The 27481-nt window shown below is 39.1% G+C and overlaps 1 protein-coding gene across 3 annotated transcripts in view; it reads left to right on the top strand.

Moving 5' to 3' along the window:
* LOC121323956 (signal-induced proliferation-associated 1-like protein 1) overlaps positions 1–27481 on the top strand; it is a 106297-nt gene that overhangs the window by 22004 nt on the left and 56812 nt on the right. For all 3 annotated transcript variants that reach the window (XM_041265302.1, XM_041265303.1, XM_041265304.1), the window contains one exon: positions 4026–4081. The gene's annotated coding sequence lies outside the window, so the exon portion shown is untranslated. The remainder of the gene's footprint in view (positions 1–4025; positions 4082–27481) is intronic.

The raw sequence follows: 27481 nt of genomic DNA, 5'->3' as shown, positions 1-27481 counted from the left end.
CAGGACGTACTATACTGAGTGTCCAATAAGAAAGACAATCTGCTCTACAGAACAAACGCTAATAATATTACTTTAATTTCAGATGGATAGACGTGGCATTTTTTTAAGAGTGCTTCAAATGGGATTTACATATTAAAGACCAAACTGGCAATTCCTTCAAAGCGCAGTGTCCAATTCAGACAGTACCTGTTTTGGGGATTATTCGGCACACATACAGGCAATGCCAGTTGATTTAACACTTCTGCAAGCAGTCCTTGAAGCTATAACATTTTATATTTTGTTATTGCAACTATCCCAGCTGAATCCCTTGGTCTGAAAACACAAAAGTGATTTGAAGTTGTTTTCTCCCCGCCTGGTTTCCTGAGGGCTGCGTCTACAAGGGAGAGCTTATCGCACGATCCTGCACCAGTTTCACGCCGGCTGCTCGACATTTAAATGAGTGTCAATTTGTTTGAAGCTGATAAGACTCACGTACCCTCTCCCACCCTTCCCTTCCCACCACCTGCGACCGCTCGGCACACACAATGCTTATTAATGAGCTGTCAGACCTTCTCTATCTTACAGGGCATATCTTATTTGTCAAGGGTTGTGCTTTAATTAACCTGGGGCGCAGGAACTTTTACCCACAAATGCAGCCCAAAATACAGCTGGGATGAACTTGATCTCCTTCAGTCAAATAATTGTCAAATAGTCTACTTTTTTCAGTGGCTTGTATTTTAAAATGTTTGTAAAACTTTTCAACACGTGTAACACTTAATTTACATTCATTATACTCTACCATAATTTCATCATCCAGATTTATAACATGGTTGTGATTTGGTTTGCTATTCCAAACTTGGTGGATGACTTGCGACCCTCTCATGTTACTGACTGATTGCATCTTTCGTGGAGGATCTAAATGTTGCATCCCTTTTGAATTGCTATTAAACACAGTAGCCTGAGAGTTGATGGAAAGACCTTGCGTTGTGTTCTCTTTCTCCATCACAGTAGCATTTTGCACACCAAAGAGGAGTGACCCTGGTTTTGCGAGCGCCCAGAGAACATGTCTGTCCTCTTGGTTTCTTTACCCAAGCCTATTAAAACCCCTGCACTGTGTGTCAGTGAGAATTTAAATAGCACTCTATTAGTTTAAAGCTGTCCCATTGCAGTCTTAAAGAGCATTGTGAAAACCTGCATAAGTTATGTCCAATTGATTGCTGTTCAGGGACCTGCATCGTTGGACCAATTTTAGATTGATTGAGTGTAAAATGCTATCTGTTGGAGAAGTGCATTCAGGACTGCGCTGCTCGTTGGCATTCAGAGTTGCTGTTCTTTAAGGCAATGAGTTCTGCAGGATGTCAGGGGTTCACTAGCTTGGAATTATCCAATTATCCTCTGGGACCAGAGTTTTCACTGATCTCAAGCAAGGGGTAAGCAATTCCAGCCTGGTTTTAATGGGTATACTTCATTGATCAAGTGTGTTAGGACCTGGTCAGTGGGTTAATTGGACCAATTTATAGTGAAAGACATTTATATTGTGTGAACAGGATGCTAAAGCCTTGGTTATCACCACCCAGTATAGAAGGTTTCTATTCTGAATTGCCATCAGTCCAGTACCACAAGCAGAATAATGTGTAACTGTTTTACAGAAAAGTTCCTTGGCAGCTTTGCATGCAGTGCTGCAGTAGAAAAAATAAAAAATAAAAAAAAAAGTAAAAAAATTGTTTTGGCTGTCCATTGAGGCAAGGCAGCCCAGTATCTGAATTCCAGCTCTTCAGCTCCACAGTACTCTAGCTTTCCCAAGGCCAGGCAGCCTGCTGATAGGATTTCTCTCCTGGAATACAGCAGGCCCTCCTACAGCATTAACCTTTATTCAGCTGTATTCTCCTTTCCTTTTTCTTTCCCTTTCAGCTGCACTTGCAGGACTAGCCCCAATCTCTTAGCTTCCCTTGTTTTATTATTGAAATGACCAGCTGCCAGGAGTTTGAACAATCACGCCCCTAGAAAATGTGCCCCGAGTGAACTGTTCCCACTTCTCATCATGGCATGAATAAGTCACAGTCTGTAAGTTCACTAATACGAACACTTAACTATAACAGGAACGTTTATATTTAACTCCTGGCTCCTGAACATTGTATATAATAGACTTAGTTGAGGGTAGCTTTGTTCTAAAACCCAGGATTGGATGAAGGGCTGGTGCTGGTTTCAAGCTCTGAGTTGTAGTATGATGCCTACAGAACCATTTGATATGGGGCATTCTGGTAGCTGTTTATTCCTGTCGTCAACCTTCCTCTGTTTATGCAGTGAAGAGACACTGGCTGCACTGTCCCTCGATCGTTTTCAGTTTATACTAAACTAGCTTTTTTTTGGTTTACCAGTTTATTAAGCCCGTGGCATTTTTTTTTTTTAATGTTTTACATATCTAGAAATTGGCACGATCTACGACTAAAAAAGCCTGTGGTCTACTGTAATGATTGCGTCAATGAGAAACAAAAAAAATCTACAAAGGAAACACACACTGCAAACAAAGAAAAAAGATAAACATTGGCCTCCTGGACTTGCACAGTAATCCCTTTTAGAGTTATGTGTTTGTGTGCGGTGGTAACGTTTGTATACAAGTCAGTGCTGGGACAGGTCTGAGTATTGTGTGTCGGCTGTGCTTCTGATTTCAAAAATTACACCACATCCCCATGTAGCCTACTGTACATTTATATTTCATCTGTTAAATTGAACTGTGCTCAGCAAGCTGTTTTTTCCGGTATATTATTGGAAGGGAAATAATAAAAGTAATAGCGCTGGGAGTAAAATATTGAAACAAACACAGCTTATGATATATTTCCGGCAAAAATGACCATGTTCACATTCTTTCATAACAATTTATAAATGATAGTTTCAGAAATGTCACGCAAAGGAAACCAAATGCATGGATGACTTCTGAAATAAATAACACACACATTCAGCTGTACAGAAGAGCATTTGCCATCTTTCATTTTTTTTGTTTACTGTATTATAATTCCAATTATACTTTTCCAGCTAATTCCATAAAAAAAAAATGGACATGGAAAAAAAATAAGTTTTGTTCCTAGCACTAACTTTAATAATAATTAAACTTGAAACTTTATTTTTTAAGGGCTTATTTGTATTCTTGAATGCCTGCTGTGTATAACTAAGCTGCAGTTACAGTGAGAGTTTCAAGGTGTCATCTTCTGTTTTTAGTTTCTTTTGGTGATGTGTTTCAGGTGGTTGGTGTGAGCTTTTTAAAGCTATGCTCATTGAATTCAATTGTTGAGGTGGTTGTGGTAATTGCGCTGAATTGTCCCTAGGTTACCTATGGAAAGTATATAACAAAGAAATCCCTCAAATTAGATTAATGTACAAACCTTACAACGTCCAGCTTAAGAGTGGTTGTATCAGTTTTCATTTATGTTATGAGAATAGTCTAACAATATCTAAAGTGCAAACAATGTACTTTTTATAGTTAGTAGGATACTATGTTTGGGGGCCCTGTTTGTCAGAGTGCAGATGGGATCAAATAAGTTGAAAGGTTGCAAAAATGCTGCTCCATTCAAACGGTAACAAGGGAGCCCACTGCTGTCTAGAGAAAAGTAAACCAATGTTGGAGCCACAGACTGAAAATGTATTCTGCCCAGCATTAAGTGTGTGTCATACAAAAGTATTTAAAAACTTATTTTTTCTATAATTAGGCTTACATAATCAATATAGTTTATTTCCTAGTATACATGCCAGATTACCAGCAAGGGTTAGGTTGCAGAGGGCCTCTTTTAATTTTCACCCTATTGCCTGAGGAAGTTGGACTGGGATGATTTTGATTGCACCGTGACCTACTGGTGAGATCTCCTCCTGTATACTGAGAAATCAGCTTTCACTCACTAATCAGATAAAAAATGCAGGGCTGAATTGATTTCATGTAATCATTTCCTAATTCTAATTGTTTGTTTTACCAGAAGTACATCCTTTAACACTGCTTTTTGAGCTGCAATGCAGTCTGAGCACCATGCTGACTAGCTCCTTTTGTCTCCATACAGATCTGCTTGAGACGACAGGACAACTGGACATAACCTGGGAGAGAAGACCTGTACAGGTAAGCTCTCGAATTGCTTCTCATTGACAGTGCAATATTCCCGGAGCCAGACTGACAAATACAAACATCAATCACTATGAAGCATCTGTCAAAATTCCAACACTTATCATGTGTACAAGTGTCGTCTTATGTATGGAACTTGCCAAAGTTTTGATTGAATCCTTGCACCTGCTCCTTCTCTCGTAGTGGCTGGAAAGAGCAGTCTGGCTTGATTTCTCAATTAATGAATCAATTGGCTAATTACATTTATTCATCCTAATTCTCCTATTCAGTGGCCAGGTACTATCCCCTCCCCCAAGTGGTTTCAAATCAAGTTTTCCACTGTGTGTGTTTGGGTGGGCAGTTACCTTACTGAGTACCTTGCACTGTGCATATTGCGCTTTTCCGTTACTGTATGTCAGTTTTATTATATCTGAAAATGGCCAGCAAAACTGCAGATCTATGCAAATCAACCTAAAACAAAAAAAAAATGGAAATCATTTCTTTTAAAAAGTAGGCCTAAACAAATTTATGAACTGTTTCAGGAATCACAGTTCACACTTTTGATTTGGCCTCAAAAGCTTGCATTGTGCCATCTCTCCTCTCATCATTTTAATTAACAATTGTACTGTCAAATGAAAGAGAATAGTTGTGTGTGTGTGTGTGTGTGTGTGTGTGTGTGTGTGTGTGTGTGTGTGTGTGTGGGGGGGGGGGGGGGGGGGGGGGGGTTCTAACTGTACTGTCTGCAAACCTTTTTATTCTGAAAACAAAAGAGCTATTGTACTGTGAAGTATTGAACAGTAGGTGATTGTTGTAAAGAGTCATTTCTTCACCATCACACCGCATTTCTGCAATATTAATAATGGCAATATCTGGAGAGGCACAGTTTTTTTTAATCATGAAAGTTTAATAGTAGTACAGGCGGATAAAGGTGAAGAGTTTCGCGTCTTGTCCCAGGGAACTAACATTCGTTGTCTGCTGCTGTTTTTCTTGGAGTGGAATCAAAGTGCAGAATGAGAAGTATTATCTTTGTAATTAAAATGAGGAGTTTTTTCCTCTCTTTTCTTGCAGTGCTCAATCAGGCGGCATGTTATTTTTGTAGTACAATATAAAACCCTTGTTTCCCAGCTCCACTGTGCAGAAGCCTGGGGTTTCATTAGGAAAAGCACCCACCACCTCAGACCAGGAATTCAACTGAAGAACTGCTTCTTGCAGGGATTCTGCAGGAATCGTTATGTTGTTTTGGGGAGGGGGGTGGTTTTCAAGTGATTACTAGTACCAAACCCTGCTTTCTGTGGGGATTATTCTTTGTTTGAAAGCTGTATTTGGGTCCCGTATTAAAAGCGGAGATGATCTTTATTTTATGTTTTTTTTTTTTCCCCCTCTGAGTATAACTGAACTTGGTAATAATAATATTTTGTCTTTCAGCAATGCTCATTACCTATCATGGTCTTGGAAACAGAGCTCAACAGTCTTGGACATATTTAATGTTTTAATAACTTTCTCAAGTCCCAAACTGATATGCATTATCCTGGTGAGACTGGGTGATCCTTCAAAACCCACAGCCGTCCTTGTCCTGTCTGGGATCTGTGTCAATGACAATTCTGCCTGTGGTTTGTTCATATTTAATATACGTGAGTGACTGGTAAAGCTATACACAGTCAAATAAAACACACTTCCTTTTCACGGTTTAGATCCGTGGTGTAGTGGTAGGTAATTTGCGGTCCATGGATTGTATTTATTGGTTGTCCATGGGCTAGCCACGTCCAATCAGGGTTTGGCTATAGCAGAGCTTCCCAACCTGTGGAAGAAATCTCTGGATTTGGATAAACTCTCCCCATTCCAACACTCAGGCCATTCTCCACGCTGTGTGTACTGCAGCATTGCAACAGTTGATATTTAAAGATGATACTGGAGTATTTTAGCAGTCGTTTTTGTATAGTTTGCTGTACATTTCTCCCTCACTATACCGTCCTGTTATAATGCCCCCCTCACGTTCCTCAAGCTATTCCTTTTGAACTGGTGTATAAACCAATGCTATTAACATCTACTGTACTTTTTACTCTTGCAGCCCAACTTTTTCCAGTGCATTTTGTTTGGTACTTTGTTGGATTTTTGTTAGTGCGACACGTACTGTTGCACCAGTTTGGCACCTGTGTACTTGGGAATATACCCATGGGGTTGTTTTGGTTCAATGGTAAATCCTTCTTTCTTGGTTTCTTTCTTAAAATATTTAGTTTCTGCCCTGGGCAAGGGGTGGGGTGTGTGTGATTTGAATTCTGCTCTCCTGCCCACTCACAGGTATTAACAATAATCTAATTGGCACTCCTAATTTTTCACCAACAGCACTTAAAAATGACATGTTCTGACACCCACGGTCCAAATGAACAAAATAAGCACTTTTTCTGAGTTTTTTTTGTTCCCATGACAACTACAGCAATGAAAAAAGGTAAAGCCGGTGGGGGGAAAAAATCTTTTTTTTTTTTTATGAGAAGATCCTTTTAAAATACATTTGAACCCTTTGCAAATGCGTTTATTTATATATATATATATATATATATATATATATATATATATATATATATATATACTATTATATATATATATATATAAAACATTATGGGACTTGCACTGTCTGACGAGATGGGTTTGGTTTGGGGTTTGGGGTTGGGGTTGGGGGTTGGGGGTTGGGGGGGGGGGGGGGGTGTGTGTGCAAGCGTGCAAGCCCTCAGATTAAAATTTTGAATTACAAAATATACCAAATGTCCCAGAGATGATAATCATTCTGCAAAGACTGGGATGATTTGCCTGGGGATTTTATTTTAATTAGACTGCTTTTATAATGTAGCAGCTTCTAAAGAGTTTCAAAAAGACAAAAACTATGATAACTGTGCATAAAATGAAAACCATGATTTTATTATTTTTAAAAATGTTTTGGCTTTTTGAAAGCCTCTCAAGGAATGCGGCTCCATAATTCAAATTGAATACGAGGATTAAAAAAAAAAAAAAAAAAAAAAAAAAAAGACCCTCTAGTCTCTTAAACCAAGTGTGTTGTGCTGTTATTCTAGCAAAGATCTGCTATAACAAAAACTCTCAAATCTTTCAGAATCATTTTCTGTTCCCATAAGTTTTCCCACATGGTCCTTAAAGAGTAAGTGGTGGAGTTCCGAGAAATAGCGTTATACGTCCCCACATGTTACTACAACTGTTTAAACAACTATTTTCCTCTAACTCAAGTCTGTTTTCAAAGCTCTTTTCAAAATATCTGCTCTAGGGCACTGGGGTTTGAGCTCGGCCCTCTATATCACTGCAGGAAAAGCGAATATATAAAAAAGAAAAAAAAATCATAACGGGTGCTCTGGCTTTTCTGTTCTGTACCACATCATGCCTTGTTATTGCTGTGGTACCTGTTTGACAATGTGGGCAATAATCCTGAAACTATCGGATATTTTGAAACCTACTTTAAAGTTATAAGTGTAAAAAGTTGTCAGGATGTTAACACTTTTTTTTTAGATGGTAAAACCCATGCAGATCAAACAGACAAGTGATGTTTTACAGTAGGGTGGAGGGTGAGCCGTTCCTGCCTAACATTCGGTGTTGCTGCTGGCAGTGGGCAGGAGGGCAGCACAAGCTCTGAAATAGGCTGTAGCTTTCTCTGGCTGTGTGAGGGAGTAGAGTGCACTTGTCCAGCAGCACTCCAGCAACAGAGGAAGACGCTGCTGTTGAACAAGGGAAACACAGCTGCTCTGTCTGGCTGGAGCTCAGCGTTTAAACAGCTGTTTGTCTAAATCTCCAACCTACAACTCCATGAATTTCAAGAAGGAATAGGCATAGCAGTGGGGGTGACATAGCAGAGTTGCGGCAACCTAAAACTGGCTTACAATCATGTTTATTTGTGTACTTCGTACATCATCCAGTAATCGTCTCTGCGCTCATCTGACCTTGCTTGCCTTCTATTTTTTTTGTACATTCTTTCATGTAGTTTCATCCGCTCACAAGCTTCCTTTCTGCTGTTCTGTGAACTGCTGTAAATAGATGTGGATTCCATACTACCTGTAGCAGTGGGGGGTTATAAATGTCCTCTGCATGCTCTCAGGGAATTCAGTTACAATTATATTTTCAGTTTAAGGTACTGCATTTCTTACAAAAAATGAAAATAAAAAAAAAATGTTAAATAGTGCTAGATTAGTTGTTTTAATATCGGACATGCATAAATAAATAAAGATATCAAGAGGTCCACTTTACTGTAGAAGTCAACATGACCAAACTGTTAAACACATTTGTAAATGATTGGTGAATTAATGGGGGAGCTGTCAAAGTAAAAGCTGTTTTTTCAAATTGGACACAGTCCCTTTGAATCTCACTGCATTGCTTTTAACTAGCTTTAATGTGTGCCTTCAGAGGGAACTATAGTTGCTGTCTCAGTACTATAGAGAGTTTTACATTGTGTAACTGAAGAAACTTGTGCTGTGAGCTGGGTTACGAGACACCACCCACTACGGTTTTATCCTTTTGAAATAATTTACTCGTAGCTAAAATTTGTTTGCAGGCTTGGTTTTATTTATATGTCAGTACATCCATGTCCAGGCCATCTTTGTAGCTCTCTATGTGCAGTCAGTCTAGGATGTAATGTAAAGATATGGTGCCGATATGCCTGCTGCTCAAGATGGACATTTATAATGAGGTTGCAGGAAAAAGTGAAGATAAAGACCTGCAATACTGAATACCAAGGTAACTTGCGATTTAATATCCACCTAGACTTTTTAAAATATTTAAGGAAAGTTCAGAAAACCACAATAAGTCAGCGCCCAGGGGGCGTAAATTTGCTGTTACTGCAGAAGTGTGGTTGGGGGCATTTGGTCAGGCAGGGGCAAAGTTACAAGCAGTATTCTTAACATTAGGTAGATAGACTAGGTTTACAATTAGGCATGCTTAAAATTCAAAAGTAGAGCAGAGCACTCAGCCACGCTAAAGAATCAAGAACGGATCTTTTGGAAAGTTAATGTAGTTTTAATTGAGTTTATACAGTACGTACAGTAGTTGCAGTTTGAGAGAAGACTAGTTCTGTCAGGCTGTATAGTGTCCCCTTACTGTAAGTATTCCACTTTGTACAGTGCAGCCAGGCATGGTCAGCAGACAATTTGTCATTGCTCACACTATTTCTAGTTTAATTCAGTTTTTGCAACACATTTTCATGTAAAAATTAACATTCTTGAAAGTGTCCTCCTCTTCCGCCACTAGTATGTGAGTGCGTAGACGGAGAGTGAGAGGGAAGGGTGCATGCTCCAGTGAACTGGAGGAGGAAGTTGCTCCCTCGAACTTCATTTACCGTACAGTTTATTCTCCAGGGAGCCGTAGCGTTAGAGACCCCCAGCTGATTAACAGTTTAATGTGCCAACAAGGAGCTGTTTGTTGCAGTGGGTAATTTTCTTGTCATTATTGAGAACAAAGACTACAGTGCTGTATTCTGTGGGGGTGGGTGGATGTGCTCTTGAGGTTTGAATAATTAATCCATGATCATCTTGTGCTCATTAATCTGATGTGATTTTGAAAAAAAATATACAATTATGTAAAATTATGTATAATGAAAAAAAAGTAATGTACCGTAATCATTTAAGTAAAATGAATAATGCTGGCATAAAGTATAGCAGAAAACTGTTATACTAATATGTTTGGTTTTATTCGGTTCCATGTTTTACCTTAAATTCTAATAGGATTTTTACTTCCGCTTGCCACCACCTGGTGGGCGTTATCCATGTATGGAACATTTTGAAAACTGGCTTCATTATTTAACATTATCACAGCTGTTTGTTTTGTTATTTGGTGCTTTTTTTAAAAAGCATTAGTAAAAAAGTAATTACAGGGTAAGTTGTTTCTTGCTCTGTTATACAATGTTGCCTTTGTACTTTCTTCAGCTGAGGGCCCAGACAGGGTCAATTGATGCCCACTTCTCTGCAGCTCCCAGCCACATGCCATCCAGGCCGGAGATCCTGGGAAGGAAAGGATGCGTGCATGGGGCTTGTCCCATTGTTCAGCTGTGACTCACAGGCTGGTAATGACTGGCTCAGAGATTCCTGAGGAAACTCGGAAGTGACTCCCAGAGACCAGTTCCTCCCAGCTCCTGCAGAACACACAGAAACCAGGAGAACAAAAAGGGAGAGAGTGGGCGAGGGATTCGTATACTGGAGCTTGGCACACCAGCTGCTGATGCTTTGCTTCCGAGGACAGAGACAGGGGAGAAATTTGGCCAGTTTTGAAAGTGTTGCCTCAGAACTTATTTTGTTTCTGTTTTACTGTCTATCAGTCTGTTGTAATTCAGCCCTCCTGTAGTAGTTTTTTTTTTTTTTTTTAATCTTTGGGAATTTTAAAAGTGACTTTGGCCCTGTTTTTAAGGATTTTTTAAAAACTCATTTTGATTTGATTAAGTTTACATAAATTCAACAGGTTTTTTTTTTTTTTTATAGTGGTGCAATTGACACCCTAATTTGGTGTTTGATTATCTTGTAGGCATAAATCGACGATAATCGATGCATTGAAGTTTTTTTTTTTTTTTTTTAAAATAACAAACTTTTTTTTTTTTAAAACAGATGATCCAATAACTAAAAACACTTGTGTATCATATTTAAACAAAAAGGCACAAATTCCATTCAAATTAGAATGAATTTATTTTTAGAAAAAAAATAAATAAAAAATACAAAGAACATAGTTTACAAACTAGGAGGAGGCCATTCGGCCCACCTTGCTCGTTTGGTTGTTAGTAGCTTATTGATCCCAGATTCTTATCAAGCAGCTTCTTGAAGGATCCCAGGGTGTCGGTTTCAACAACAGTCCCACAATTCTCTGTATAAATAAGTGGCTCCTATTTTCTGTTCTGAATACCCCTTTATCTAATCTCCATTTGTGACCACAGGTCCTTGTTTCTTTTTTCAGGTCGAAAAAGTCCCTTGGGTTGACACTATCAATACTTTTTAGAATATTTTAACACTTTGAATACCGTATAGTATTCTTTTTTCAAGACTGAATAGGTGAAATTATTTTAGCCTGTTTGGATAGAGGAGGCAGTGTGGTCCAGTGGCTAAAGTCTAGGGCTTGTAACCAGAAGGTCATCAGTTCAAGTCCCCCCTCTGCCACTGACTGATTCACTGTGTGACCCTGAGCATGTCACTTAACCTCCTTGTGCTCCATCCTGTGGCTGAGATGTTAAATCAATGTCCTATTGTAAGTGACTCTGCATATAATGCACAGTTCACAGCCTACTTCTGTAAATTGCTTTATGATGGTGGTCCACTATGAAAGGCGCTATGTAAAGATAGATAATATTATATGACATGCCTTTTAAACCTGGAGTAGTTCTGGCCGCTGCTCTTTGCACTCTTTCTAGAGAAGCAATATCCTTTTTTTAACAAGGTGACCAGAACTGAACACTATCCTAGATGAAGTCTTGCTAATGCATTGTAAAGTTTTAACATTACTTCCCTTGATTTAAATTCAACACTTTTCACTGTATATCCGAGCATTTTGTTGACCTGTTTTATAGCTTCCCCACATTGTCTAGATGAAGACATTTGAGTCAACATAAACTCCTAGATCTTTTTCATAGATTCCTTCTTCAATTTCAGTATTTCCCATATGGTATTTATAAACCACATTTGTATTGTCTGTGTGCAGTACCTTACACTTTCCTCTATTAAATGTCATTTGCCATGTGTCTGCCTAGTTCTGAATGCTGTCTAGATCATTTTGAATGTCCTTTGCTGCAACAGTGTTTGCCAGTCCTCCTATTTTTGTGTCATCTGCAAATTTAACAAGTTTGCTTACTATGCCAGAATGCAACTCATTAATGTAGATTAGGACGAGCAGAGGATCTAATATTGATCGCTGTGGTACTCCACTGGTTACCTTGCTCCATTTTGAGGTTTGTCCTCTAAACAATACTTTTTGTTTTCTACATGTTAACTACTCCCTATTCCATGTGCATGCATTTCCTTGGATCCCTACTGCGTTCAGTTTGAGAATTAATCTTTTATGCGGGACTGTCAAAAGCTTTCTGGAAATCTAAATAAACCATGTCATATGATTTTGCAGTTATCTATTGTCGATGTTGCATCCTCAAAAAAATCAAGCAGGTTAGTTCGACATTATCTCTCTTTCCTAAAACCATGTTGACTGTCTCCCAGGATACTGTTACCATATAGGTAATTTTCCATTTTGGATCATCTTATAGTTTCCTTAGGTTTACATGTAATAGAAGTCCGGCTTATTGGTCTGTAGTTACCTGGCTTGGTTTTGTCTCCCTTTTTTTGCGGTTTGGTATTACGTTTGCAATTCTCCAGTGTGTCTTTACAACCCCTGTCATCTATGATTTTGCTGTTTGTATCTCTTAGACATTTTACTTCCTTCTTGAATGTTCTTTTGCTGTTATACTATTGGACTTGAGTTTAACAACTGAAAAGAATATGCGTGCATCTGCATCAGAGGTCCCTTTAACATTTTAATAATAAAGTACTATATTTTAACAGTAGCAATTTCTGTCTTAACTGTGGTTGTTCATTACTGTTAACATTTTATGTTCAAAAGCAAAACATTTTAATTAATCTCAGAAATCCTGAGTAACTAACTATCATACTAAATTCACCTTTTTATATACGATTGACATATAATCCAAACAGAACATGTTTTAAAACAAAAGAAGGTAATTTGTATATTTAATAGATTTAAAACAAACAAACAAACATTTTGCCTTAATCTTTAATTCAAGAAAACGTGAATACAATAGGCCTACTTCCAACGCGAATGTAGAGGCCTAAAGTGTGTATCCTAGCAACGCATTAATCTGCCGTACTACTAGCACTAAAAGTAGTGCACTCTCACACACTCAAGGTTTTAATGCAAACTGACAACAGGAGACTTCAAACTGGGTTCTAATTTGATGCATCGATTCACCAAGGCCAGCTTTTGAAGAGAGTTGTATTGCCAGAATAATGCAGTATTTTAAGACCTTGAGGGAACTTTTGTTTTTGCACAGTTGAACCTAAACTGGTTCAAGCTACATCATAAATAAACAAACAAACCAATAAATATTCCTGCCTCTAATGCCCTTCACTAGTCTTGCATTTTATTTGAAGAAATGATATCTAGTACCATACTGGGTAAAAAAGAATGGTTTGCATGCCTTTCCGTTCCGGTAGTCTCACCTTGCCTTCTAGGACATGTGCTTCACTTTCTACAGTAGGTCATTTAGTTTCAGCAGTGCATTCAGGAGTGGTACTGGCTGTAATGCATGTCAGTCGTTGAGGGCAGCAGCTTTGTCTTTACTCGCAGGGAAGAGGAGGGTCCTGAAGAGAATTCCACAGTTCTAACAGTACATTAACCTCAGGGCTGGAAGTGGATGTAACCTGTCGTGTGAACTTGGTTCTTCAAAGCCTTGAGTCTGTGTAGTGTAGGTTGACTGAAGCACAACCATCTGATTAAGCTGCTCTGTTTTATTTCTGCCTGATTGCTAGCAGCTGTCTTTTAGGGTGCGTGTGAATCCTAGATCAGGCTGACTAATGCAACCAATTATTCTTCCCCAGTAAAATAATGTACGACAGCCCATAAAGTTGGAGAAATGTAAGTTAATAAAACATTTTGTTCTCTTAAAGTAATTGTATTGTAGCTCACAAAATAACTTTCCACACCATGCACATCCATGCACTATAAAGATCTATTTTAAGAAAACAGTAGCACACAACAAGCTGCTCAGATATGGTCCAATATCTGCACCCCACAGGCCTGTAGAGCAAAGAACCCATTAAAATGGTTATATCTTTTGTGTGGGGGGTGGGGAGGTTGCACTGTAACTAACAAAATCATTTCAAACATCATATGTCTCCTATGCAGTTTTGAAAGAACATGTACTGTATTTTCATCATCATAAATGACGTCTGGTGCTACATTAGATGCAAGAAAGTGCTCAGTTTGCTTGTCTTGCCTTCCAGGAAATCTGTTACTTCACTTCCATGGTCACTTAATCTAGTTAAGTCTTCCCTTGCTCATTTTTGCCTTGCCCTGTTAAAACCATTTCTGTTCACTCTGTTTGAAAAATCAATACTGATACAAAAAGGAGCCTTTTCTGTGCAAACTACAGCTGTTATGTAAAGACAGTAGGTGGTGACAGGTTTGGATTCGATTTGCTTGAAACAGCTGAAAATCTGCTGTGGATAGACAATTTTGCTTTGTAACACCCACCCGTATAATAAGTGTGTGTGTGTTTGTGTGACATACATACATACATATACACACACACACAGTACTGTGCAAAAGTTTTAGGCAGGTGTGAAAAAATGTTGTCAAGTAAGAATGCTTTGAAAAATAGCATGTTAATAGTTTATATTTATCAATTAACAAAATGCAAGTGAGTGAACAGAAGAAAAATCTACATCAAATCAATATTTGGTGTGACCACCCTTTTGCCTTCAAAACAGCATCAATTCTTCTAGGTACACTTGAACACAGTTTTTGAAGGAACTCGACAGGTAGGTTGGCCCAAACATCTTGGAGAACTAACCACAGTTCTTCTGTGGATTTAGGCAGCCTCAGTTGCTTCTCTCTCTTCATGTAATCCCAGACAGACTTGATGTTGAGATCAGGGCTCTGTGGGGGCCATACCATCACTTCCAAGACTCCTTGTTCTTCTTTATGCTGAAGATAGTTCTTAATGACTTTTGCTGTATGTTTGGGGTTGTTGTCATGCTGCAGAATAAATTTGGGGCCAATCAGATGCCTCCCTGATGGTACTGCATGATGGATAAGTATCTGCCTGTACTTCTCAGCATTGAGGAGACCATTAATTCTGACCGAATCCCCAACTCCATTTGCAGAAATGCAGCCCCAAACTTGCAAGGAACCTCCAACATGCTTCACTGTTGCCTGCAGACACTCATTCGTGTACTGCTGTCCAGCCCTTCGGCTAACAAACTGCCTTCTGCTATAACCAAATATTTCAAATTTTGACTCATCAGTCCAGAGCACCTGCTGCCATTTTTCTGCACCCCAGTTCCTGTGTTTTCGTGCATAGTTGAGTCGCTTGGCCTTGTTTCCGCGTCGGAGGTATGGCTTCTTGGCCACAAGTCTGCCATGAAGGCCACCTCTGACCAGACTTCTCCAGACAGTAGATGGGTGTACCAGGGTCCCACTGTTTTCTGCCAATTCTGAGGTGATTGCATTGCTGGACATCTTCCGATTGCGAAGGGAAGTAAGCATGATGTGTCTTTCATCTGCTGCAGTAAGTTTCCTTGGCAGACCACTGCGTCTATGGTCCACAATGTTGCCCGTTTCTTTGTGCTTCTTCAAAAGAGCTTGGACAGCACACCTGGAAACCCCTGTCTGCCTTGAAATTTATGCTTGGGAGAGACCGTGCTAATGCAGTATAACTACCTTGTGTCTTGTTGCTGTGCTCAGTCTTGCCATGGTGTATGACTTTTGACAGTAAACTGTCTTCAGCAACCTCACCTTGTTAGCTGAGTTTGGCTGTTCCTCACCCAGTTTTATTCCTCATACACAGCTGTTTCTGTTTCAGTTAATGATTGTGTTTCAACCTACATATTGAATTGATGATCATTAGCACCTGTTTGGTGTAATTGTTTAATCATACACCTGGCTATATGCCTACAAAATCCCTGACTTTGTGCAAGTGTACCTAGAAGAATTGATGCTGTTTTGAAGGCAAAGGATGGTCACACAGAATGTGGATTTGATTTAGATTTGTCTTCTGTTCACTCACTTTGCATTTAGTTAATTGATAAGTATAAACTATTAACATGTCTATTTTTGAAAGCATTCTTACTTTACAGCATTTTTTCACACCTGCCTAAAACTTATGCACAGTACTGTGTGTGTATATAATATATATATATATAAATACAATTTTTTTTCATAACTCAAGGTGAGGCAGTGATTAGAAAGACAGTGATTTAGGTAATTAAGTTTGGAGTCAGCTATAAATATCCGCTAGTGAGTCACTGTAACGCAGAGGTTTTCTAATGCAGTAATTATAAAAGCTCTCGATTGGGAGAGGAGTAAGGATTCTATTTGAATGAGGCTGACACAGCCTATTTAAGGCTGTAACGTGGATGAAACATCTCACTGTTTTCAGGGAAGGTGATCAGAGTAGGAACAGTAATCTATTATCCTATTGCTAAAGGGTTTTTGTATTATTGATGATTGTACTGAAAAAAAAAAAAAGATCTGCGATAATCGTATTTGACGGTTGGGAAAAAGATCAGCGCTTCTGCTGGGATATTCTACAGTAATCCAACAGTCAGATGCATGCATTCAGTCCCTGCTGTTGTGGAAGAGAACAGTTGTATGGCTATTTTAAAAAAACAAGGGAAAAGCAGACAAATTGTGTTTGAGAGAGGGAGAACCACTAACTAGGGAGAAAGTCACAATTTAAAACGTGATTTTCGGGTAGTCCAGATAATGAAGTAGATTTAGTCAGTAACTGATAATGTCATTCTCATCAAACTCCAGCTCGGAGAGCTATGCTTGCCTCTGCTTTATCTTGCCAGGAAGCTCACACTAGGATTGGTGCTGTAATGCAGCCCAGCTGTTCATGCCCTCTCTCCCTGCCACCCCTCTCCAGCTTAAACACCCTTCATATAGCCAGATTGCAGCAGTGCTACTGGGCGAAAAGGCAGGGCGAAAGGTTAAACACTTTGCAACTGTCAGTGATCAGAGAATAACTGAGGCACAGTGATATCGCACAACATGCTATTTGTGTATCTGTAAGTGCACTGTGCTGTTAGTAAAGAAATAAAGTAACAAAATGGACAGGTGGACTGGCTCTTCCATAATGCACATACCCACGTTCTCCAAGAATTAGGCCACCTTGCCTCCCTCCCAGTTAGCTGTAACTACTAGGCCACCTTGCCTCCTTCCCAGTCCCTTCGCTTTAACTGCTCAGTACAGCAGACTGCAGTTGTATAAATTGGCTTAAGTTCAGCTGTGTGCAGGCAAGTATGAAGAGGAAAGTTCTGGCTAAAACAAATAAACAGTCTCTCTGGTTTATTTACTATATGTTTAATTGCACGAGAGCAGAGCAGGAGCATTGAAAGATCATGGGCAGTGTTCAGTGGATCTAACAATGCGTGATTCAAGATTCAACTATTTTCAGTTGAGTGGATTTATGTCTGAAAAAAAGGAAAGTCAGCACGGGTCCCTTTTTTTTAACATTTTTTTTTTTAAAGACCGCTTGGATCCGCTGCCATTGAGATGATTTGAATAAACCTCGGAAGCGTTGCGCATTTCTGATTTGCTTGCCAATGGGATTGACACACTCGCAGTGGAAATGACATTCCATTCCGTAGCTGTGAACAATACAGGATGCAGGCTGATCTGAACTTGTCAGCAGTCTGAAGTTTTGTTTTGTCTTTCCTCTTATTCCCCACCTGTTATCATTCACTGGGGTCTGTTTAATTGAGCTGCACACTGCAATAGGACCCTGCTGCTTTTGGCTGTAATGAAAACCATTATCTCTAACCAAGCATGGCACTATGGTCCTGTGGGATGTTCTACACCAGGCTTGACAGGTGTGATCAAGTAGTTAACTACGTTGGGAACTTGATAGCAGTTTAACTGGATCAATTATACTTAATAAACCTGGTCAGTTTACCCATCCCCGTTTTTAGATCAGTTCCAGTTCAGATCAAGTTTATTTAGTCCTACTATATATCTCGGTGGATATAAAATAATGAAAGTGCAGTGCTGGATCAATACTGACCATGGCAAAGAAAATTAATTAAATGAAGCAGAACTCCATTATGGATTATGGCCAATGTTTCTTCATTCTTGTTTGGCATTTGCATGCTATAACTTCAGCTGCTGATGATGATAATATTACATGCTTTGTTCAGGTTTTGAAAATATTTTTTAATATGGAGTGTGGGGGTTGATTTACACACATTCGCAGTTCAACTGCACCTGAAGGACTTTATCTACAGATCTCTGCCAGTTCTGTAACCTCCAAGGTTGGTGTAAAATCTGTAATGGTTTTAGTAAAAATGTGCCCCTGATTTAATGGTTCACTCTGTGCTGAAAAAGCTAGGCTAAATATGCAGTGCTTTCCGAAGGTAGGCTACAGCCAGTACAGCACAATCAAGCTTTCTAATGATATGGTGTAAAACCATGGGACTCGAACAAAACATCTGAGTTACAATTTCTTCCTTCTACATATTCCTGTTCCCAAATGATGAATGCCATTATCAGTCTCTGGTAAAGTTTTATAGTGAATATACAGACTGACGTATTGGGCTTCCTGCGCTCACTGTCGGTCAATTGGAGTGCAAGTAGCGAAGATGCATGTTTACTATTTAAAGTGCACGCTTGTCAAGGTGATTATACAAAAATATGTAATTACACAAGGACTCCTACAACAAGGTAGAGTTTCTGGTAAATGAGATGGGGCATTCTCAGTGAACTACTGTATCCAGTGAGCTCTTTGTGTGCGTGCTCTCTGGTAGTTGTTGATGACAAAGTACAGGGCCTGTTAACTCACATGTGCGATGCATTAATATAATGGCAGCAGCATGGGTTAGTCAGTAACAGAAGGCTATTTTTTCCTTTTTCCGTGAGCCGTGCTTTGTCATGTGTGAGCCTTGAGTGCCCGAGACCACAGAAATCAGGCAGCCCAGGCTTTTCTCTTTAGTGGCGTAAACACAGCATCCCACAAGAACACAATCCCATTTCTGCAGAAACCACCAGCCAGCTGGGTGACAGCTGGCTTCTCTCAATCTTAGAGACTTGTTTATATCGCTGTTTCTCTTCTGTACTTGGGTACGTTCGCTTTTACTTTTATCTATTTATTTAATTGTATTTGTTGTTATTTATTGTAGATCATGACCGGTTAAGGGGATCTTGGCCAGACTAATCAAGTATTTTACCAATAAGTGACAAAACCGTAGGGGAATCGTAGATCCTTAGAAAGCAGCTATTTTTATTTTGTTCTTGTTCACCTTCTGCTGATGAAGACTTGGTCCAGTTTCTGCAGAGTTTTCTGGTCACTGACATATAATTAGTGATCATGCCTGAAAGGAATGTGTCCTTATAACATGTACAATTCTCATTCTAGTGAGCATTTGACAAGGGGAATAGATTTTAATTTAACCATTAATACAAGCTACAGTAATTGTCATGCATCTCCCCTGATATGCATTTTGAATGTCAAATCCCATTTTAAGAAGTTGACAGCAGTACTTTGTTGTCGAGCCATCCAACCCCCTTCTTCATGAGTAGATTGTAATGGGCCGTATGAAGGAGCCTGTTTAGAAGACCCAACCCCAACAGTCAGTTTCCAGGGCAGTTCTGGGGCATGTTGTCTTGTTCTAACCTGCAGCTGTCCCCCTCCCCTCCTATTCTCTCTTCCGTTGCCAGTGATGGAATTGCAGCCTGTGTTTTGAGGTTGGATTCTGGTACGACTGCCAAGAGTTTTGTTTAGCTGTCAGAATCCAAGTTTGTTTGAGATGACAGGTTTATGTAGCTATGGAGAGGCGGGTGCTGCTTATGGCTTGCACTGCAAGCACTGCCTTTAAAGAACGGGCCTCCTTTGCAGTGAATGTTTAATAAATACTTAAGTGCTGGCGGTGTGAGTGCTGTATTAATCTGGGGAACAGCTGATGAAGTGGGTGTGCTACTGTATTGATCTCTGCAAAGTGGGAGAGAATCTCAGCTTCCATATCCAATTCATTCAAGCATTAGGATGTGGTCTTCTTTTTCAGCCCTTTCCTTGTTTCTATTATTGAAATGACCAGGTGGAAGGACTTTGAACAATCAGACCCCTGTTTATTGCACCGAAGTAGGTCCGTCTTACAGCGCAGCAGTAACATTGCAAAGCACTCGCTTTCATGACTCTCTACTAACATGGTCCAATACCAGAAATACATGAGTAGGACTTTGTTTTAAAGCTCTAATTCTCCTCTTTCCAAGCAGCGCTGTCTCTCAAAGTGCCTGAGTAAAAAGATTTAAAGGGCCAGGTTGCCGGTGGGAACTTTAATATTAGGCGGACCCTATAGAGTTAAAATAAAGTCCAGTAAAATCTTATTTAAAAAAAAAAAAATGGACTAAAAATAGAACTACAGTCCTCCATTATCAGTTGAGGAATTTCTGTAAGGAATCCAACCCTAACAATACCCTGACCCCAATTTCCCTCCTGCATGTCAAATCATCAAAAAAATGTGTCACGTTTACACTCTTTCTCGAAGTTTCGCTGATGGAACTTTTTTTATTGAAATGTTAATTCTAGATAATTTGCATGTGTGTCTACCTTTTTATGCATTAAGAATGTCAATACTCCATTTGGCATCTGTTTTGAATCCAGTGTGCATACAAAATAAAAATAACAAATCTATACAGAGTAATTTCCTTGGCCTTGGACATCTCAGTGTGATGTCTGCACATTCTGTCCTCTGTGGATACTTTTCATGGAAGGCCTCTCTGACCATGACTTCCGCACATACATAAACCAACAGGACACCGGGATTTAAATAAAATTGTCTCTGCCTTTTGACATCTGTTTAACGCCAAAATGTATCTATATACAGCTATGGCCAAACGTTTTACATCGTCTAGAATTGTAGGATAATTTAAAAATATATGTGTGGAGTTGCCTTTTTTTCCTTTCAACCCTCACTCTGCTATTCCCAACTTCCATTACGGGGCAGCTCCTTTCTGGCTACACCGCCTCACCACAGGCTCCACTGTAGTAATCTTTATATATGTGCTGTAATGGTATTACTGTAACCCTTTCCCAGTTACGCCGTAATTCATTTAAGCTATCGATTTGTAAAGACTCCTGGCTCTGCAGCAGCCACTTGACCCTGTCGAGTACTCTGTATTGTGCTCTTTAAACTCTCGTTCTCTTGCTCTCAATTTTTGTAGGAGCAGATTGATTTTGACCCCCTCATCTTTGAAGATATTTCTGGTATTCACCTTGTAAGGATTTAGTGGGAGGACTATTGGATTTGTGTATTGGGCGCACTACACCTGTACAACTGTAGACTGTTAGTGAATGTGATTGCTCTCAGATCCCCAGTATGGAGTTATCTACTGCATACTATACTGTAGTGAATGTGCTGGCTCTCAGATCCCCAGTGCTGTGTTCTCTGTGCTATATTGAATGCGCTGGCTCTCAGATTCCCAGTACTGTGTTCTCTGTACTATACTGAATGCACTGGCTCTCAGATCACCAGTACTGTTCTATGCCCGTGGTTTTCAACCTGTGGCACGCGTACCTTTACTGGTACGCGACAGGCTTGCCACTGGTGTGCACAGACAGTTCTTTTTATGACGATATGATTCCTCAAAACACAATGCTTCCTCAAACGCACCATCGTAATGTATCAATCTGTCTGTACCACTGAAATCACAGAGAAATGATAAACTATGATGTAGGGCTCCAGACTGTGACTAAAATGGTTACAGATGCAACAACAAAATAATAATAAAATAAAAAATAAAAAAACATTGAAAAACAGTTTTTTTAGCACAAAAATGCTACATCTCCCTTTGAAAGTAAATGTCAATATTTCTGAATGCAACATTTCGGTCTGTAGATATACAAAAAAAAAAAAAAAAAAAACACATATCACATGTTATAGTAAACTGAAGTGCGGTAAGGATGGTAACAATCTGATCGAATAATAAATGCTTGAAAGTGCAGAGAGGTATTAACACCAGCAGAATATGGCACACCAGTTTCTTGCAAGTTGTGATGGTGACCAAACATGTGTGAGTACTGTTGTGTAAAAATGTAGCTTAAAATGAACAGTTGCATTTAAGAAATATAGAACAAGAACAGTAACAAATACACTTAAGGTTTGTGTAGTTCACATGTGCCATTAACAAAATGCACTGGAAACTTAATAAAGAAAATAATTAATGAAGGGCTGTAGTGCAGCAAAAAGCGCAAGAATTAAATGAACAAGGAAATGAAAAGGTTACCGTAACAAGCTGAAAAAAGTTATCTTTACAAACTCCAATAAACCAGTGTTGTCCTTCACCAGCCAAATCGTAGAGTGCCTAAATACAGTTCTGAGTCAACACGTCTGTTGCGTCTTGCATCCCAGATATAATAGACTTAGTTACATTGTTTACCGTCAGCAGTTTAAGTATGATTCAATTGCACAAGATTCTAGATGAGCTGATAATATCTCATCAGCTAAAGAAGCAGGCACAGTAATTTGAGTGCCGTTACCATTATGTAAAGTAACGTGAGTTTTGTACTAAAGCAGGGTCAGCTGTTGCAGGGAAAACAAAGTATTTCTCAAACTGACTATTTAAAAAATGTGACAGCAGAACAGACAGAAGTACTTGGGACTGTAATTAGGAAGTATACTATGTACTGCAGCTTACTTGATTGCAGTAAATAAAACTGCTAAATTTAGCTCTCAGGAAAATAAATGACAATGTGCATGCTGTGGTGTATTTAATATCATAAATATAGCAGAACAAACTCACTGGAATTGAAAGTTGTTTTTACTGAAGAATAAGCGGTATGTAAATGTTACATGCTGTCTGATCAGGATGTCACTAACTGAGCATGGAAGCTGCAGCATGCTGTCTCTATTACTGTACAACTGTACACAATGAAAGGTGCGGTCACCAATTCCATACACAACGCTTGCAAAATATAAACAATATAAGCATACGGCTTTCATGAATAGATTAACCATTCAGCAGAATGAGGCAACAAACAAACGAGTACAGACACACACCTGGTTGTAATGGGTTAGGTCTCGGTTTTACAACAGCAGTGTAAGATTGCACATAGTTACTGGTACACCTGGTTGTCCCTGCTGGAAACACTGGTACTTGAAATGAAAAGGTTGAAAACTGCTGTTCTATGCTATATTGAATATGTTGGCTGTCGGATCCCCTGTAATACTGAAAGTTCTGAATTCAGTTACCAGTAGCTGGCATTAAGATCCCTGGTACTGATCTTGCAGTACATTCAGAAATGAACCGATAGAAATGCTTGGACTCAGCAGCTCTTGAGACTGATTTGCGCGAGTGAGCTCCCCCTCCTGGGTATTCAGATTGCAGACTGTGAGCCGACCTGGTCAGCAGCTCGGTAATGGCAGGTGTCTCACGCTTACTTTTTCTTGTAACTTTTTTTTTTCTCTGCCCCTTTCCTTTTTCTATTTTCTCATTTTATCTCTTTGCTTTCTACAGCATTTCACGCTCATGTGCACTCCATTTAGCTCCCCTTTCTTCATATCTGTGGTAATACTTGATCTTGTTTCCAACAAATTCTTTAATCCTTTCCTGTGAACCCCTCTCTCATCATAGTACATCTTTTATTTATTTCTGCCATATTTAAATTTAAAGGGCCTTTTATTAGCATGACAAGTTATACAGACATTATACAGACATTTTCTCACTCCAAATATTAGTAAATGTAGCAGCTCTACTACTGTATTATTCTTGCTTTCTTTTCCCTCCCTTGCCCTCCTTCACTCCCCCAGAGGTGCTTGATTAAGTCTTTTCAGCAGCCTCTGTATGCTCAGCCCCCCAGACCCAGCCTCTTATCAATGGCTCCTCTGTGCTGGAGGGCTGCTTCGGCTGGGCAGGGATGTGAAGAGTGCTGGGTGTCCAGCGGGGCAGGATAGAGGGGACTTTGTGTGCTAGCTGACCGAGAAAGAGAACAGAGCGAGGGCTGCAGATGTAGAAGCTCGTTGACTGGAGAGGTGGCCCTGTGCGCTGTATTTGCAAGGATCCCAGCCAGCCCTGGCAGTAGACAACAAGCAATTACAGCTTGTTGCGCACATTGTTTGGTCTTGGGAACATTGTGCAGGGCAGCGGGAAAGCAAATGGGCTGAATTGAAGTGGCAGTCATGTGATTTCTTTCTTTTTGGCACTACACCCCTGCCCCTTCTTCAGGACACCTGTCACAAGTCTGCTTTGGGAAAGAAGTGCCTGTCTTTTTTCCAGCATAAATAAATCCAGTGGCGCTCAGCAATGTGACCTTTCGTACATGTTTCCAGTCTTTGGGTGAGCAAACCAAGTTTGAAAATAGCTTATTTCTAAAGATTAAAGGGATACTTTAATATAGTCATTTAAGTTCTTACTTGCTTAATACCTTGTTACAGGTATGTCGTTTTTAATACCTTGTTACAGTATGTGACAAAGCTACACCTGTGGGATTCAGTACACAGTGCAACTCTATGCTTCCCCACAATGAGCCTTGAGGTGTCTCTTCAGATGCATTTTTTGCTGGAATAGTTAGTAAGCATTGCAGATCATGATCAAAGCAAAAACAGTTGAACACACTTGGTACTGTAGAATCTTTAACAGGAAAGAAATTCAATGCTAGAGAATTATAGATCATATAAATATTCCTTTTAAGCACATGCAGGGGGAAGGGTGTACATGTCAACATTTTGGGAAATCGGGCAGCTGCCTATGGAGATAGCAAAGATATTTCCAGAGGAAGAAAGCTTTTTGGCCCAGATTTTTTAGCATTTTATTTTCCATTTTCAGTGAATAGTTGGAGTAAATTTAAGTTTGTGATTGCATTCCACAATACTCATTTTGTTTTGAGTACAGTTATTAATTGTCAACCCCTGCTGGGGTGCATATCCCAGGCATCAAGAATAGTGGAGGACAGACATTAATGAAACTTGGTACGGACATTCTTTAATCACGACCTTATCTACTATCTTCACCGTGGTCACTTACTTTTGCAGGATTTCTAGCTTGTGATTGGTTGATTTTTTTTTTTTTTTTAAAAAAGCCATTTCTTAGTAACAGGCCCCTTGAAATTTATAAAACTTTCAAATCAACATACTATGCATATACACACATGATAAAAAATAATAAAAAGTCATCACAAAGGGGGCATTTATGTTGCCATACATTTTCTGGTATTCATCCCCATAATCAAGTAAGTTTTTTTATTCTGTTTTAAAATAATTAAATTCCAGAAGTAATGGAATATGGAGCACATTTTGAGTATAACCAGACATATTTTCAGAAATCAGTTTACAGGAATAAAAAAAAATCTTTAGATAACCTATCGTTTCCTATTACTAACTATTTATCCTGCATTGTTTTTCATGGTAAAACGAAACGCAGTTGAAGGTGAAACTGATTGTGAGATACCAAGTTTTTCCAGGACACCCCTTTTCATTTTATTCAAGGCTTTTGTATGTAATGCTTCACATGGCAAATGCTTTGTCTCATATTGAAACAATGTAAATGGTTATTTCACAATGTGCTTAAATTTAAAGAACACCTTGACATGTTGGTGTCATTGATCTGTTTGGTATCTGCTCCCAAGCAACAGGGATAGGAGGCACCTCTTCTTCACACTGTCGTTCAATTCTGATGAAACTTGGAGAACAACAATCTCAGAATCAAGCTCATGGTTGACCCGCTTTATTAATTATGCTGGAAACCTGGCTTGCAGTATATTGTTTGCCTTAATAAAGCAATATCTTGAGGATTGTTCCCATGAGTTTTGAAGACACTTTCCATAAACACTGCTATCCACGAAGGTACCACGAGACTTGCATTGTCTGGCTTATTTTGGAGTTGTATGTGTAAGATGCAACAAATGTGTTTGACAAATATCATGTGGAGAACGCATTTGTTAGGGGCCACTGGACGATACTATAACATCTTTATTCACCCCAAACATTTTAAATGACATCCTTTTTCAGAGTCGCTCAATCTTGCCTCAAACCACTCCTTCACCAGCGCTTTAGATCTGTAGGCTGGTTAAGGCGATTGTCGCTGACAAAATAATTGTGTTCTGCACTTCAGTTAGCTTTCTGATCTTAAGTGCAGTTTTTGAAAGACACACATTTTACAGCAAAAATGTAATTTCATTTTAAAACATGATGTCTGTTACTACTATACTATATATTAAAGGCAGTTTTAGTTTTCTCTGCCCTTTTTTAAATGTATTTTTTTTAAATTTATTTATTTATTTATTTTTTACGGGAAACATGTTACACTTTAAACTTCCTCGCTCATTTCACCCCAGCAGTGTCTTCTGGGTCAGAGCATGTTACTGGCTGAAAGCATGTCCGTCAATAGGGCAAACAGCGGACTGGTTATAGAGAGGAAGGAAGCAGTTGAAGGGGTGGGGAAAATGTCACCCTCCAGATGACCAAGCAAGTGCAACACTATCTGAAAGCAGTCGCGGTTGGTTAACAGTGTTTGCATGTTCGCTGAACCCCCAGCGTTTTTGTAAATGAATTGCACTTCCCATTGTCTGGGTGACATGTGTTTCATTTCCCCCACTCACGAGACACTGACACATCAACAATTGCAGCTCATCCCATCTGTTTAATAGACTGAAGACAAGCTGTGTTCACACAGAAATGCGAGCACGTAAAGCAACTGTGCACATGTGCAGTAGCAACCAGCCATCAGCCAGGACGGTCAGCCAGGACATGATTGGTTTAAAAAGGTCTGGATCGAGCGCAGCCTGGTAGCAAACACAGTGATCAGTGCGCATGTATCAGTGGCGCATGTGTCAAGATATTTGGCTAAATTACAAACTGCTCAAAACTTCTTTAAATTTATATCACAGTGTGTGTGGTGGTATATATATCTATAATAAGATATATATATATAATATATATATATATTATATTTATTTTTTTAAAAATATTATATTATTTGTATATATTTAATTCCTGTTGATCCGTCAGGTCTGTTTTCTTTATTATTCCAGACGTTTTTTTTAATATCAGTCTTCTCTCTCGTTTTGAGTAAATCGGTTAATAAATAAATATAAATTTTTATGGTTTATTTCTTAATTATCTACCATTTAATGAAAATACATTTTTTAAATCTACTTGTTAATTAATTACTTTTTTTTTTCATTCATTGTCCTTAATTAGGACTTACATTTACAGTTTTGTTTCCTGTTCTTGAGTTGGACTGGATTAAATTTAAGTCATTTTTTATTATTATTATTAAGTTTCCCAAATTTGGATTTAGGGACATCTTAAACTTGAGTACATTTCATGTTTGTTTGTTTGTTTGTTTTTTTTTTAATATATTGCCAGGTTTTAATATTGTAAGACATGAATACAGTAGAATTTCTGTTAGCAAATAATTTTGCTACACTGGAGGAAGTACAGAAACTCCAAATCAAAAGGTTGGGACCCAGCAGACCTCCCATAAAGTTAGTGCAGGTGAACAGTGACAGAGGACGAGCATACACTCGAACGTTTAACAAGTCCTGGTATAAGCCGAGGCCATGGGGTTGTGCAATTGAAAGCCACTGTTTTGCTTTCCTCGTCTCCTTTTTGCTAAGGCTCGGGGTGACACTGATGCAGCATGGTCAAGAACTGGAGTTACAGACCTGCAACATCTGTCCTCCAAATCAGAAAAGCATGAGGTTTCTAGAGTTCATAAAACATGTGAAATGCATCT

The sequence above is a fragment of the Polyodon spathula genome, chromosome 12 (genome assembly GCF_017654505.1).
Source record: "Polyodon spathula isolate WHYD16114869_AA chromosome 12, ASM1765450v1, whole genome shotgun sequence".
NCBI lineage: Eukaryota > Metazoa > Chordata > Actinopteri > Acipenseriformes > Polyodontidae > Polyodon > Polyodon spathula.
The sequence above is the reverse complement of the archived record's forward strand: the minus strand, read 5'-3'. Positions and strand labels throughout refer to the sequence as shown.